Raw genomic sequence first — 15,222 nt, forward strand, 5'->3', positions numbered from 1 at the left:
AAGCTCAAGTCCCCAAAAAACACTCCTGTCCCACTCAGCCAGCTTTCTGGAGAATTTCCCAGGGGATTGGTTTTTCAAGTGTTGGCAACTCTGGGTTCCCTAGTGGTGTGTGGATAGAGGGGGGCATCCCCATTGCTGGAATGGAGCTAAAGAAAAGAAAACATGACAGTGCTAAGAAAGCAAAAGAAACTAGAAACAAAGCTTGCGTAAGTTGCCTTTCTTTAGTGAGGTATACGCACACTTCAGTGAAGCCACGTAAAAGACCAACAAGAAGCCCCTTTTCACAAATCCCTGTATTTATTTCTAGGTTAGTATGCAGCAATAGCCTTCTGCTCAAGGGCATATTTTATTTTTCACCTTGTTTTCTTTTAGGACCTACAGTTTTCACTTTTTTCTGTGCTGAACCACAATCTCTTGTCTTCTAGGGGAGAATGGAATATAAAACGTTGTTGTGTAAGAAAACCCCTTTCTGTAATGCACTTTACTGTCAATCTGGGGCCTACATACCTTCAGAGAAGGACATCTGTGTAAACAACTGCAAAACTCTGGTGCCTGCCTTTGCACTGCAGCTGCAGGGCTTGGGGGATGGAGCATGACTGGTTGCCTATAGCAGCAATCCAAATACTCTCCTCTTTGCACCTCTGCACCTTAACTGTGAATTATAAAGTGAAATGGAAGTTGATTTCTGAAAAAAGCAGCGTTGTGTATAGCACGTGATGTCCAACACGCTCTGCTGAGCTCCTGACAGTCACTTCTCACAGGAACCCAGCAAACAGGAGAGGAGATGGGGCTGGTTATTCTTAATCAAATTGAGATTTTTCAGAGTGCTTCCCTGCTTGAGCTCTTAGAATAGTTTTTATTAGTTTAGATTCACTCGGAGGGAAACTAACTGCCCTTTAATCTCCTGGTGATTCACCAGATCTGGTTTAACCTAAGGCCACTATCTTGGCCACTTTCCAGCTTTCAGGGATAACTCCTGAGCTAAGTGATTTTTTATAAAATGCCCCCTCCCACCCCCACCCCAAAAGAGTTTGTTTTCAAATTAAGTCTGAAACTTGCTGTAAGTGTCTCTGAAGTATGTTAATAAGGGTACATGCTCTTAACTATTTCATAGGAATTTGGGTACAAATTCAACACCCCCAGTTCATAACTGGGTATCTGTTCTCCTGTAAATCTGATCTAGACAGAATGGTTGCCTTCTGCATTTTCTCTGACAGCTTTGAGCCCAATTTCCTCACATTTTCAAGAGCAATATTTTTCCCTTTAAGTGTAAGACTTACACATCCTTGAGGTCATTGCATATGATATAGAATTTTCATTGTTATTCTCATGGATATTATTTCTCTATCTGGCAACCTATTATTTCCCAGCTCCTGCACGATGTTCAAAGCTTGGTTATGTATGTTGTGTAAGATGTATGTCAGGTCCTTTGAAGAGGGAGTGGGGTGTGCAAGTAGACTCTCCCACCAGGACTCCTTAACCCCCTTTGCTCTGCATGCTTTCCCCCTGAATCCCATGGCAGTGGGGCAGGCTGCCAGCATTTCATCCGGCCAGGGGCTCAGTTGCATTCTAGCCCCTTTGCACTGCCTGCATTTTGCAAAGGGGCTAGAAAGTGGCTGCATTTCACCTACTGAGAATTCAACTGGACTGGGTGAGCTCTCAGCTGGTACAGACATAGGGTAGCTGGTCCCTGCATCAGCTCCATCCCTCAGCCGCAGACCAGAGGATTCTGTCATGGTGCAGGGTAGGTATGGCTGGAGTACACTGCCCTGGCCACGCTCTGCTGGTGTTCGGCCTGTGACAGAAGCTCTGTGCCACAGAGAAGCTGGGCATTAATACGCTTCCACATCATCAAACCCTCGGCAAGCCCAGGCGTCACTCGGCACTGAGAAGGCTGAGTCCGGAGCCTTAGGGTGCCCCACACAAAGTCCCATCATCCACTGTCTCCAAACACCATTCGTCCTGCCACAGGCTCCCCCACCCAAAGACGCCTTCCTGGGGGAGTGAGCCTCGTGGTGGGAACTGCTGAGTCCAACGTGTTGGGAACCGCTGAGTCCAACGGCTTAACCACGTCCTTCTCACTCTTGCTTTGCTGCAGGATGGGGGCTGGAGCTCCAAGTCTCTCCACTGTGTCCATCTTTTCTTGAAACTGAATCAGCTGGGGTTTCCCTCTCTGGCCTGAGCAACCCACGTTCCCCATCACCAAGCATGAAGCTCCTATATGATGAGTATCCCTGTTGTCTCAGCACTCTACAGTATGGCCCCCATGTGTGTATTTGCCCCCTCAGTAACCTCTGCTGTGTCCCCCATGTGCATACCCAATGTGCCCAGTGTGTGCCAGTGACCCCCATGTGTGCACTCCCATGGCTACCCTCTGGGTGTGCCCCCACTTTGCACAGTGTGAGTACCCCCCCACACCCCGTATGTATCTGTGCATGTCCCAGGAGGATGGAGCAGGGCATCTCTTTTGCTCCTTGTTTCTTGCTCCCGCTAGTACTGGAAAATCCTCTGCATGTAACAGGCTGATTCATGCCCGCTGCTGGATCTCTCCCACCAGTTGTGGAATACAGGATTGTAACCCAGCCCTGATTGAAATAGCAGTCACAATTTCCAGAGTAATACAATGTGCACGTGCATGTCATCTGCAGAGCAACACTCTGTATTCGTTATGGGAACTCAGAATCAGGGACAATGGAAAAAGGGATCAGGATAATAAAAGACTAAATCAACAATAGATAAACTTTACCCCTCCTATATGTGCCGCCTGCTCAAATCACCCTGTCTTCCCTCTCGGCATTGACCTAGGCAAACAGTGAGTGTAGGCTCAGTCTTTGTATTACCGTAGCACCGAGGAGCCCTAGTCACGGAGCAGCACCCCACTGAGGTGGGCACTGAACAGACACAGAACACAAAGATGAGCCGGATTCCAAAGTACTTACAATGATCTGATTGGCCATTTCCATCTCTCTGGGTGAAATACACCCTGATCTGGAGGCCAGCACTAGAGCTGGGTGGGAATTTTTGGACAGAAAATGTTTGTTTGTTTGTTAGAAAATGCCAATTCATTAAACCTGAGACTTTCCATGGAACTTAATTGGTTTTGGTGCAGCTTTTGTTGGGAAGGTTTCCTAGGTTCAGGATTGAATTTATGGTCAAACCTGGGGGGTAGGGTTCTTACCTGGGCTCCCTGCTCTGAGTCAGGCAGAGCATCACTTATGTCTCACTCATACGTTTTGATGGCCTAAGCGGTGCCCAAACCTTGTGCCAAGTAGGGCTGGTCGGAAAACAAGAATTCCATTCTGTGAAAAATGTCAAGGTTTCTGCACTTTTTTGTTCTGCATTGAAATGAAAATGAGACCTTTCAAAACTATTTGTGGAAAAGGAAAGATGCCCCCTTCAAGTAGCCAATAGTTTAGCAACTAGGGCTAGCCCCCCCGTGCAGGGGTGAATTGACCTCTAGCTTTTAAAGTTACTATGATCCTACCACTTCTGAAACACTTTCCCATTAAAGCTCTTTAGGCTTTGGACTTTCTCTAAATCCAGGTCGGAGCACCCCACCGTGCGTGATATCCAGCATGATGTATGCAATGCAAACTGCGTGTGGCAAAGCATATGACAAAATGTAATGACATGCAAAATGGTATTTGTCAAATCTGTACTCAAGGGCTGAATAGATTCTGATCAGCTCACTCTGGCTTTTCATCCCATTTTGGTCTGCCTGATTTCTTAAACAAGGTACCTTCTGCCTATTGACACTGTTTGGGTTATTAGACAGCTTTGCTGGGCAGACTTGTTCAGGGAACCAGAAAGGGATGCTAGCAGCAGAATTTCTTCTTTAGTCATGAGAGGCTGGTTTGTTTCACCTCAGGTTAAAATCTTATGCTTACTAGAAAGCAACAAGGGACACAAAAGGAGACACTATGTAGTAAATAGATTTTATCCCTAAACACAGCACAAAGGCCCTTAACAGCCTGCTCCTACTCCTGCTTCTGCTTTCGTCCTAGCCTGCACCCTCCGGACAATAAAATAGCCCAACAAGATGACGTTTGAAGTGCTATACATTTCCTTCTGCATATTATTCGTGATGTCCTTGACATAATGTTCCCACTGATCATCATCAGAGCCCTGCCTGCCAGTGCTCCACTTTCTGCCTCTCACAGGTTTGCTGTGTGAGTTGTATTGTTTGGCTTTGTCGTTAGTAGAGTGCAGCCATTCTTCAACAGGATCCACAGCTAGCTTGGCAGAGGCTGGAACACTGTGTTCCCCTTCACACTGGAAAGTTCAGCTTGCTTTCCATTACCGATGAGGGAGTCATTTGTGAATGTAGCATTAGAAGGGTGAACTCATTGGCTACGTCTCTGTTTAGATGTTGTTCAGCGTCGAACAGAGTCTTTACACTGATCTATGTTTCCGATCGTATGCAATGTGCTTCCCTGGAAGGGAGGTTTAGCATCACTGGGGGGCATTGTTTCATCTTTTGGCACTCAGTACTGTCTGTAAAGCAGCTCGATGCTGCTTTGAGGCCAAATCCTGCTGTGTCTGTGTGTACTACTCCCATGGATAGCAGAGGGGATTGTGAACAAGGGGCCGAGAGCACAATTCACCAAGGGCTGATGTATCAGACCCTTGCTGTTAGACTTCTCAGTCTAAATCAATCAAATTTGGGGGTCTGGAAGGAACCCCAGCTGGGTAGAGAGCTGCATAATAAGTGAGGTGGATTCTGAGTATTTTTGGACTAGGTACTAAGAAGAACATTGGGCTCACTGGGTATATCAGTCTCTCTTGTATGTGTTGCTGTTCTCAGAAGGAGAGTGGGGAAGGAGAACAGGAAGCTGTGAATAGCAGCCATTATATGGAGTACAGACAACGAACGTCAGACAGCTGAGCCCAATGCCCCCCAGGTGGGCGCAGGTAAACGGAAAGTGTACGTGCCTGTCAGTTATATGCAGTGCTGTGTGGCCATCCCCATTCCCTCCCCGCAGAGAGGCTCTGTAGCCCTCACTTGCTGGGGCAGGTCTCGCCATCGCCGGGCTCCTGCTGAGAGTCAGGGCTGTGGGTCCGCACTGGGCTGGAGTGAGGCAAGTCGCAGGGTAGCTGCAGGAAGTTTGAGCTCTGCGCTCACCTGTTCATCCAGGTCGTCACCCAGCGGGGTCAACAGATTGCCCCCCCCCGTGAACCCTGTACAGTGCTCAGCGTGCAGTCCACACTCCCTGTGTAGGCCAGGGGTTGCTCCCATGATTTTTACCACCCCTCAGATCCTCTGGAGAATCCACACTAGAGAGCTCCATACCCGCCCCGGGTAAGGGGGATTGGGGAGGGAGCCACCTGGACAGTTCCCTGGCAGGGCAGCTCCACAGGAGGAGCAAGGGATTGCCATTACAGCCTCCTGCTTCCAGCTGTGGAACGTACACCTGTTGGGGGCAGAGCGAGCCAAACTCTGCCGCACCCTGGTCTTCACCCTAGGGGCTGGATCCTCATCTCTGGTCACGCTGGGGTAAATCTGGAGTAACTGCTGAATTCAGTGACTTTTCATCCATGTAAATGAGCTCAGAGTCTGGTGTGGTAAATTGAGGGAGCAACACTGGGCTCATTTTTGTCCTTTGAAATCAGGTTCCAGTGGCTTTAATAGGGTGGAGAAGAGGAAATGTGTAGGGCATGTGGAATGCTGTGGATTTGCTATCAGGATGCCATGTATCTTCTGAACCCGACACAAGCTAGATAGGATAGTTCCCCTTCTTTCCTCACCCTGCGCCAGAGTCTCTTGTTGTGATGGTCTCTTGAAGTCTGTGGATTGGGATAATAGCTACTAAATGTCTATTCTATCATTTTGAATGAATGCATTGTAAGAAACCGCATTACAGTCCCATTGCTTTAGAGCAGTGCTGTTGAAATCTCAGCAGAGAGATTTTTAATGAGTAACAATGCCCCTTTTATTCTGGTTTCCGATTGTCTCGGACTTTAACAGTGTACAGGTGTCACCTCATTCACCAATGAAACACAGTCGTCACCGGGCTGGAGTGTGGAAGCTGCGTGACTAAGCACTGACAATGCTCAACAACGTAGGACAGCAAATGAAAAATACTGCATATGATTGAAAGTACAGCAGGGCATGTGGGCAATGGGAATGCAACTTCCAGCGTGGGAATTTGGCCAGGACACTGAGGCTAAGGGAAAGCAGTGTCGTGGGCATGGTGATGGAGCATGAAACCTCCGTGGACAGGGGAAAGTGCACCAAGTGATGGAGTGCAGAGCCTGTCCAGAAGAGGAGTGTTGTTCTCAGGAAGATCTGTTGAGCATTTCCCCCAGTGATGCTTGCTGAGTAGGTGCCGGCTGCGTGGCCTCCTTCAGAAGCAGGAAGCGGCAGCTGTGTGGCCAGGAAGATACATAAGAGAGGGAGGCACCCGCAGTGGTGTAGATATGCACATGAACTTTGGGGTTCTTATCAAAACAGGACCTCTCAGCATTCTCAGGTGCCCTTTTTGACATTATCTGATTAAAATATGACCATGTAGATCATTGTGGCTTCCACCATTAGATAATCGCAACAAACCTTGTACAAAGTGTGTCAAGTAAGGTGTCTATGGAAAAGTTATGATTCACTGAATATGATTATGCCATGTGTATGCATGTATCATGTTTGTATCTAAAGTTATAAATATTAACTATGTACCTATATTTAAAATGTTTACTTCTGTGGTAATACTCACATGGTATTTAGCCTGCACGTCTTGAAAGGACTATTTAAGTCAAATGGCCCATCAAAGAACACTTAACCTGCAGTGGGCCATGGGTGATGCCTATCTACACTTAATAATGGACTTTCCTGTGAACGTTCCAATTAGAGTATGGGTAATGGCTTCTGCTATAACTAAGCGAAGCATGCATGGACATGTGACTTCCCCAAGTGACTCCAAACAACATCTTGTTCCCTGTAATTTTCCAGAGCAAGAACAATGGGTTTCCCTTCACTTGGTAGAAGCTATAAATGGCCCTGGAAACATCTCCATTTTGTATCTTTACTGATCAAACCTCGGGACTATGAACTTATATGAATGGGAACATTCTAACCAAGGGACTGTGGACTTTCCAATGGTTTGGAAGCAACCAGAGACTTAATAAGCCAGCAGTTTATTCCATCACTGGTACAAGCCTGAACCGAGAACCTCGCAACTATTGTATGTATTTGATTCCTTTAACCAATTTTAACTCTCGTCTTTCTTTCTTTCTTTCTTTCTTTCTTTCTTTCTTTCTTTCTTTCTTTCTTTCTTTCTTTCTTTCTTTCTTTCTTTCTTTCTTTCTTTCTTTCAATAAACCTTTAGATATTAGATACTGAAGGATTGGCAACAGCATGATTTTTGGGTAAGATTTGAGTTATATACTGACCTGGGTATGTGGCTGGTCCTTTTGGGATCAGAAGAACCCTTTTGTTTGATGAAATTGGTTTTAAATAACCACTCATCAATAAGTTAGCGTCTGGGTGTTGAATCCAGGACTGAAATACCTAAGGGGGCTGCATTTCTGACTTGGTGTTAGCCAGTGTGGTGAGACAAAAGTTTACTTTTGTTGCTGGTTTGTTATATCTCATGGAAGAATAACCACCCGTTTTGGGGTGTTTCTGCCCTTTTCCCCAGCAGTTTGTCCTGAATTTGGAATTCTCAGTTGTGACACACTGAGGCGGGATGATACCCTTCTCTAGCTCTTGTTATACTGCAGCATTTTTCATCTTCTATAACCATGCACCAGTAGGTGCTAGGGGTGAACTAGGATAAAAGTGCACATGGAGTATCAACACTCCTGCTCACCAAACTTTAACAACTTGATTATCCAGTGTCCTTGGCCGGGCCCCCTTTGTGAGTGCTCCCTGTTGCCTTCCACAGCTCCCTCTTCACGGGGTGAAAGCTTCTTTCTGCCTTGGCTTTGAAAGGCTCCAGCCCGCCTTCCTCACAGGCCTCCTTGTGTGCAGTCGCCTTGTGTTTTCCCTCGAGGATGGAAAAGTGCGTGGATTCCAACTCTACTGCCATGTGCAACGTCAAATACTGTCCATCTGAAGACAGAGAAGATTTCTCCCCAAAAGTAACTGATTTTTGGATCCTGTCTCAAGTTTACTTTTCTCTAAAGTTAGAGAGATGAACACTGTGAGTTACAGTTAGACAACAGGATGCTCGATCTAGCGGACGTAAGCTGAGCACGTGTGCAGCACACAATGCACAGCCTCCTGTGCTGAGCGGGACCCTGCCTGAACCGTTTCCCACTTCTTCTCCTAGCCATTGCTTTGCAGTTCATTGGCCCGCCTCCTGTCCATCCCGCTTCCCCACACAGTTCTGAGAGGCTGGCCTCACCCAGGAGGAGCCAGTGGCTGTCCTGGTAGGCTGTAAGGACTCTTGTCAGGGTCTGAGTGACCACATCCTAGGCTTGTGTAAAGAGCTGCCTCTTGTTGGAGGAGGTTTGAGCTTCAACTTCCCCCAGAGTAGAGAAACAGAACTGAGAAGTTTCAGAGTAACAGCCGTGTTAGTCTGTATTCACAAAAAGAAAAGGAGTACTTGTGGCACCTTAGAGACTAACCAATTTATTTGAGCATAAGCTTTCGTGAGCTACAGCTCACCACAGTATGCATCCGATGAAGTGAGCTGTAGCTCATGAAAGCTCATGCTCAAATAAATTGGTTAGTCTCTAAGGTGCCACAAGTCCTCCTTTTCTTTTTGAGAACTGAGAAGAAAGCACAGAAGCCACGTTTCTGACACACACCTAAAGTACACGTGGTAAGTGGTCACACTTTGTCACAGACCTACTTGCAATTAGGAAAAAATTCCCCTGAGAGGCAGGTTATAAATAATTTTCCATTAGTGGGCTTCTTGCACCTTCCCCTGAAGCCTTTGGAATGGAGCAGTGTTCAAGAAGGGAGACAGGACTACTGGCTTGACCAACTACCTTGATTCATCTGTCCCTATGTACATGATGTGCTGCAATGACTAGGGAGACCAGTGCTGAGCTAATGGGCCTAAGACAAAAATAACCTTATTTAAGAAGTTGCTTTCCTCTTTAGGTTTAAATTTAAAACAATTCCACACTTTAGTAATTGTTTAACCTTAGCCTTGGGGCATACCCCTTAGTCTTTTGCATAGGCAAACAGATAGATTCCTAAATACTTTTTATTGTCACTAACAGAATTTGCTGTCCATACTGGTTGCACTAATTTATGTATCTGCAGGCCCATAAAATAGAGAGGAAGATCGTGTGTGCATAAAAAATTGTGTGCACCCTTGTACTTGCAAGGCCATGCTGAGACCCCTCTAAAAGTAATCTTGGAGAAGGGCAGAATGCTGTTTAGAAACACGTTTGCATTCCCACACCCGTTGCAGCGTTACCTCTCTCTGTGCAGATTTAAACTGACCCATACATACACTTTAAAGGCAGGGGGATGGAGGGTTTTTCATCTGTCAAGATAACAGTTCAGGCCAAGGGTGCCAGAGCCTGATCCAACCTAAATCTCTGGTCACATGGTTTCCCTCAGGGCACCCTAGGCTTTGTCTGGTGCCGCCGTGCTGTGTATCTCTCCTGGTCCATCCAGTGCCACCCTGCCGTGCAGCTCTTCTGTATGTATCAGGTCTGCCCTGCTTTGTATCTGGACACATATCTCACTGTCTCTCCCAGTGCTGTCATATAGATATGGAAGAGAAGAGGAGGACGTATACCTCCCTGCAGGACCCCACAGTAGGACCATTTCTAACCCTGTATCTATCCTACATCAGACCTGGCGTCTGCCCATGAGGGCAGGTTACACATCCTCTAGTGATGGAATATTTTCCAAGAACATTTTAAAGGAAATTAAATGTAAAAAAGGAAACATTGTGTGTGTGTGTGTGGGGGGGGGCGTTCCAGAGAAAGCAACGGGCTGGAACTGAGTGAATCGAGCAGTGAAGAGAGGACGGGACAGGCGCAGGGTGAGGACATATTTAAAATTAGCACAGTCTGGAGAACCTGGGACTCACGTCGAAAGCTGTGACGCCAGATCCCACCCCCTTACTAGCAGCAGGCTGCCATGCTGCAGCCAGACACTGGCTGGCTAAACAACCCTCTGGGGACCTGGGGGCGCACAGGGACGTGGCAGAAAAAAGGGTGCATGGTCAGAGCACTCCTCAGGGCGAGTGAGCCCCGGCTCCTGCAGTGGCCCGCTGAGGACTGGGCGTAGCCAGAGCAACGTAGGCTAGTGGCTGCACTGCACTAGGTGACGGTTGCTCAAGTTTTAGGAGCTGTAGACATATGGGCCCCAGTATTTATTCATTCCTGCACTCAGTGTTGCAAGGCCTGACTGATTTAGGAGCCTCCATCACATTTTCAAAAGGGATTTAGGCACTTAGAACCCAGTCAATGAGATTGAGATGCCTAAGTGCCTAAATCCCTTTTGATAATGCAGTGTAGGCTCCTGAATTATTAGGCTGTGCGACAATGAGCGCAGCAATGCCTAAATACCTTTACAAAGCTGGGCTATGAGCTACAAAATTATCCATGTGATATTTTGCCCAGTAGCTGGGCACGTATCCCTTCACGTATCCCTTTGATTGATGCTTCCTCGGCCCTCCTAGGGCTTGTCCCCACAACGGCACTGTGGCAGAACGTCTCCCGTCAGCGCTGATATTACATCTCCTTAAGAGGCAGCCGTGACGGTGAGAGGAGAAGCCCTCCAAGCCACATATCCCCGCCTACACCTGGAGTTGGGCTGGTATCATCCCGCTGCTCAGGAGTGCGGATTTTCCACTCATAGTTATGTGCAATACGCATTCCTTCCCTACCAATGCATGTTTTCTCCTGTTTGTGCAACTGGGTGTCTTTTCAGTCCTACTTACAGCTGGTGTTCTGTCTCGTACGTCTCTATGGCTCATCCCATGCACCAACAGTCTCCTGGCTTGGGTCTGGAGAAGCACTGGAAGGTTTAGGTGCTTCTACAAAGTTGTTCCCAATCAGAGGGGTTTTAGGTCCCCTATCACTGCTTCATGGCCATGTCCTTCCAGGCCCCGCCCCTGCACCCAAACCACAGTCTCCTGCAATCCTGCACTCGTCCTGTGCCACTCCCTGGCTCCAGGTGCCCATTCATTTCCCTGGTCTTCCAACTTTCCTCTTGCACTTTACAACAGCTCCTCACTTACTGCCCTAGACCAGCGGCTCTCATTCTTTCCAGACGACTGTACCCCTTTCCAGAGTCTGATTTGTCCTGCATGCCCCTAAGTTATACCTCACTTAAAAACTATTTGCTTACATAATCAGACACAGACATACGGAGGTGTCCCAGCCCACTGTTATTGAAATAGTACGTACGTACTCAATTTTTACCATATAATTATAAAATAAATCAACTGGAATATAAATATTGTACTTACATTTCAGTGTAGAGTATATAGTCCTTGTCTGTATGGAATTTTAGTTTGTACTGACTTCGCCAGGGCTTTGTATGTAGCTGAGCTGAGGTCCCCCCGGAAGATCTCTTTCTACCCCCATGGGCACACGTACCCCTGATTGAGAACCGCTGCCCTGGAATATCAGCCACTGAATGGAAAGTATCTGCTCTACACACTGACCCTGCATCTGCAGCTAACTTTCCTTCTAGTTTCTTTAAAGCAAAGACACATTGTAGGAAAATACATAAAAATCAGATGAGAAATGGGCAATTCCTAATTAAAATTAGTTTAGCTAGGAGAAGTGGACAGTTTGCCTCTCCTAGGAGGGAAGGGAGTCGCTCCGCATTTTCATCTAAGCACTGCTCTGATAATAACTTATTAATGCGATAAAGATTTTGACAAGAACAGAAATGGCACAGAAGAGCAGCAGTCTCAAGAGAGCCTTAAAAACGTAACCTTAGCCAGAACTGATGCAATGTTTATCCATTTCTGTGACAATATTATAGCACAGATGAGACACAATGCAAGCTTAAACTGCGTCTATGAGTCTTCAGGCAATAGCTGCCTAGATCTCCTCAGCGGAGGCACTTATGTCTAGGGAAATTCTAAAGGCTCCAATTTCATACAAGACCTTCTCAGTTTGCAGAGCAAAACAAATAAATCAAGAGAGAATGGTTTGTATACATTAAAATGCAAAAGATTCACAGTTCTTCAACTACTGATCCCCCAGCTTTACTCCATTCTACTGATTTGTCTTGTGCTACAAGTCCTTCTAAAACACCATGTTTAAAATAACCCAACGAATAAGTGAGATCCTCCAAAGTGTCATTTTTTTAACTGACTCACTGGGAAATGCTATAGCTAATACATGTAATTGTAACCGTTCTGAGGGTTGTGGAAAAGGACAATACAAGGGAGGCAAGTTTGGCTGCTAGAACCTGGGAAGCTATAAAGCTAATGAACCTTCCCTCATTGTGCTTGGGCCCTCGTTAGAATTCCAACCCTTCACCCTGGAGGCTGATGTCTGAGTCTCCTGAGGACAGGAATCTGACAATTCTGTTGGCAATAGGCACCAGAGCTACAGCTCTAAGAAAGGACAGAAACTCCTAATGATATTTTATGACGCTCTGGCCAGTTTCAGTGTGCGATCTGGAAGAGAGGCAAACCTCTGTTCCCAGCACTGACAGGCTTAATCTGAAAATGGCATTGCTAGAGGTGAGTGAAAACACTTTTTGTGCAAACATAACCAAAGGAATATTTATGATGCCTATTACTCAGCCGCAGTGTTGTTTCTTGCCGTGTACCCGTTCAGTCACCTCGAAGCCGTTCAGTGCCTGGAGAGTCTAACTGATCAAAAGCAAATCAGAGTGGCTCCTCGTTATGTGTGAGATGCTTAGTGAAGGAAGCAGAAAGCTAGCAAGTGGTGGAGCCTTTGTCCAAAGCTGTTTTTTGTAGCCCAGAGAGTTATTTTTAATAGCTGTGGATCTCATCGCTCTCACGATTTGACCTTTCCCACACTGAATTGCAGGCTGCCCTTGGGGCAAGTCTGGCATTTACAGGCGCTTACTTTTCTCCAGGAATGGTGCCTCGGGCAAGACTGGGGCATGGTTCAGAAAGGAAAAGGCTCACTATTTTGTAAAGTCTCCTAACCCTGTGTATTGCCTGGCACTCCCTGCGCTGCTCTTTCTGCCCCAGAGGTCAAGAGCGCTGAGTTCCCACCTTCCCGGAGGTGGTGGGGTCAGACTTCCAGCCCAGGATGGTGGGCAGCAGGCTCCAGCTGCGGGGCTCAGCACTGGGTGCCATCTCCCAGGCTCATGCCCCCTCCCCCCATCGTTCCTGGCCCCTGCTGCCTTCTTACCCACCTCCCCATCCAGGGCTTAATTGGTCCCCAGGCTTGCCGGGGCTGAATAAATCTGAAATTTGTATGTTTGTTAATGTCACTTTTTACAGCAGACTTAGGAGGTAGCTGGGAGGCTGTGAAAAGCGATTTTAAGAGACAAGTATCACTTTTCACAGTCGCAGACTTACTAGCCAGGAAATCTGAAAACAAAAGGAACAACAACAACAACAAAAGACAAGAATGTGCAAAGCACCCTGTTTGTGTTTCTAGTCTGTTTAGGTCCAGTAAAGAATAGAGACAACTGTACATTATTTTTATTATTGAGTCAGTAAAAAAACCCTACATACAGTATAATGATTTGGACAGGTGTCTGTGCATATTTATTTGTTTTTTTTTTCCTAAAGTTAATTATGGGTTTTTTTGGAAAAATTGTCAGAGTGACCACCAGCAAGCCTGGGCGGTGGGGATAATAGGCCAGGGGAGGCTCTGCCACCCCCGGACAGCCCCTTGTGAGCTGGCCGGGGAATGCTTTTGCTTTATTCTGCCCCATGCAGTTTCCGGGGCGGCAGAGTACGAGCTGTTCAGCTCCCTGGGTTCCTCAGCAACTTCCCTGGACTCCAGAGAAATTACTGAGGAACCCAGGAAGCTGAGTCGCATGTATCACCTCCTCAGCCGCCCGGGAACCTGCCTGGGGCAGCTCAAAAGCTCTTCTCTGGGAAGAGAAGCTGTCACTCTGTGGCTTTTCATGGGCGGCTTGGGGTCTGGGGAGGGGAGGCCTGGAGCTCCTCCGTCCAAGCAGGAGGGCGCTCGGGTACTCTGGCTGAGGGTGGGGGAGCTCAGGGCTTCTCTGGCTGGGGAGGGCTCGTTGCTCTGGCCGCAGGGAGTCGGGGGGGGTCTTAGGGTTCCAGCTGCAGGGGTGCTCGGGCGGAAGGGGCAGAACTGGAGGCTAGCCTCCCCGAAGGGGGGCTCCACCCACCGCCCATGCCAGTAAGAGTTGGTGGCCACACTCTGAGGCCACCAGAAAATTTGTTGTGAGAACTCCATGCCTAATCTCTGTTTTCCAGACGTTGGGAATGGACGACAGGGGATGGATCACTTGATGATTCCCTGTTCTGTTCACCTGCCATGGCCACTGTCGGAAGACAGGACACTGGGCTAGATGGACCATTGGTCTGACCCAGTATGGCCCTTCTTATGTTCTTATATGATCCACATACACTGTGGAGATTATTGCAAGGTTATTCCTCCAACACTAAATACGCATATTCAAAGGCTTCATTTGAAACACATTCCTAAAATACAGACTCTTGGCTCAGACATTGCTTGGTGGAATACATTGCTGTACTTACGCCTTATTATGTTGCCTGCTAGACTTTTGCATAAATTTAAGTCTATTTTGCTGTCACGTGAACAAATGCATACAATAAGAATTCCAATAATTCTAAAAAATGAAAACAAAGGGAAACATGGATTTGAAATTACTCTGCTCCTGGTGACTAGACAGTGAGGCAGTTCATGACTGTAACCAATTTAAATGGTTAGTTATGAACTGGGAAAATGGAAATAAAGAGTTGTGTAAAATCCATGCAAGTGTAGGATTTAGAGCAAAATTCAGCCCTGGTGTAAATGGGCACTGCGTGAAGTGCTTCAGTGGAGACGCTCTCTACTGCAGGGCATATTGCAGCCTGATCTAGTGCTTCTCCAGACGCTAAACATTTATTTAAAGAGAAAGTGTGTCTGGGACTGCTGGCTGTGACTGTAACCTTCCCTATGTAAACTAGTGCACGGCTTTCTTCTTTACTCTGCAGCTCGACAGATGACAAACTAATATTAAAGAGAAATGCAAATGTTCCCATTCATCTTAAAAGGGCATTTGCTTTCCAGCATTGCTTTGAGAAACGTTCTCAACAAAAGTTGAGCACTTGGAATTCTGAGGGTTTTTGCTGTCATCGAGATTTCACAAAAAAAAAACCCAAAATTCAACACACC

This window comes from Eretmochelys imbricata, chromosome 6 (assembly GCF_965152235.1).
Source record: "Eretmochelys imbricata isolate rEreImb1 chromosome 6, rEreImb1.hap1, whole genome shotgun sequence".
NCBI lineage: Eukaryota > Metazoa > Chordata > Testudines > Cheloniidae > Eretmochelys > Eretmochelys imbricata.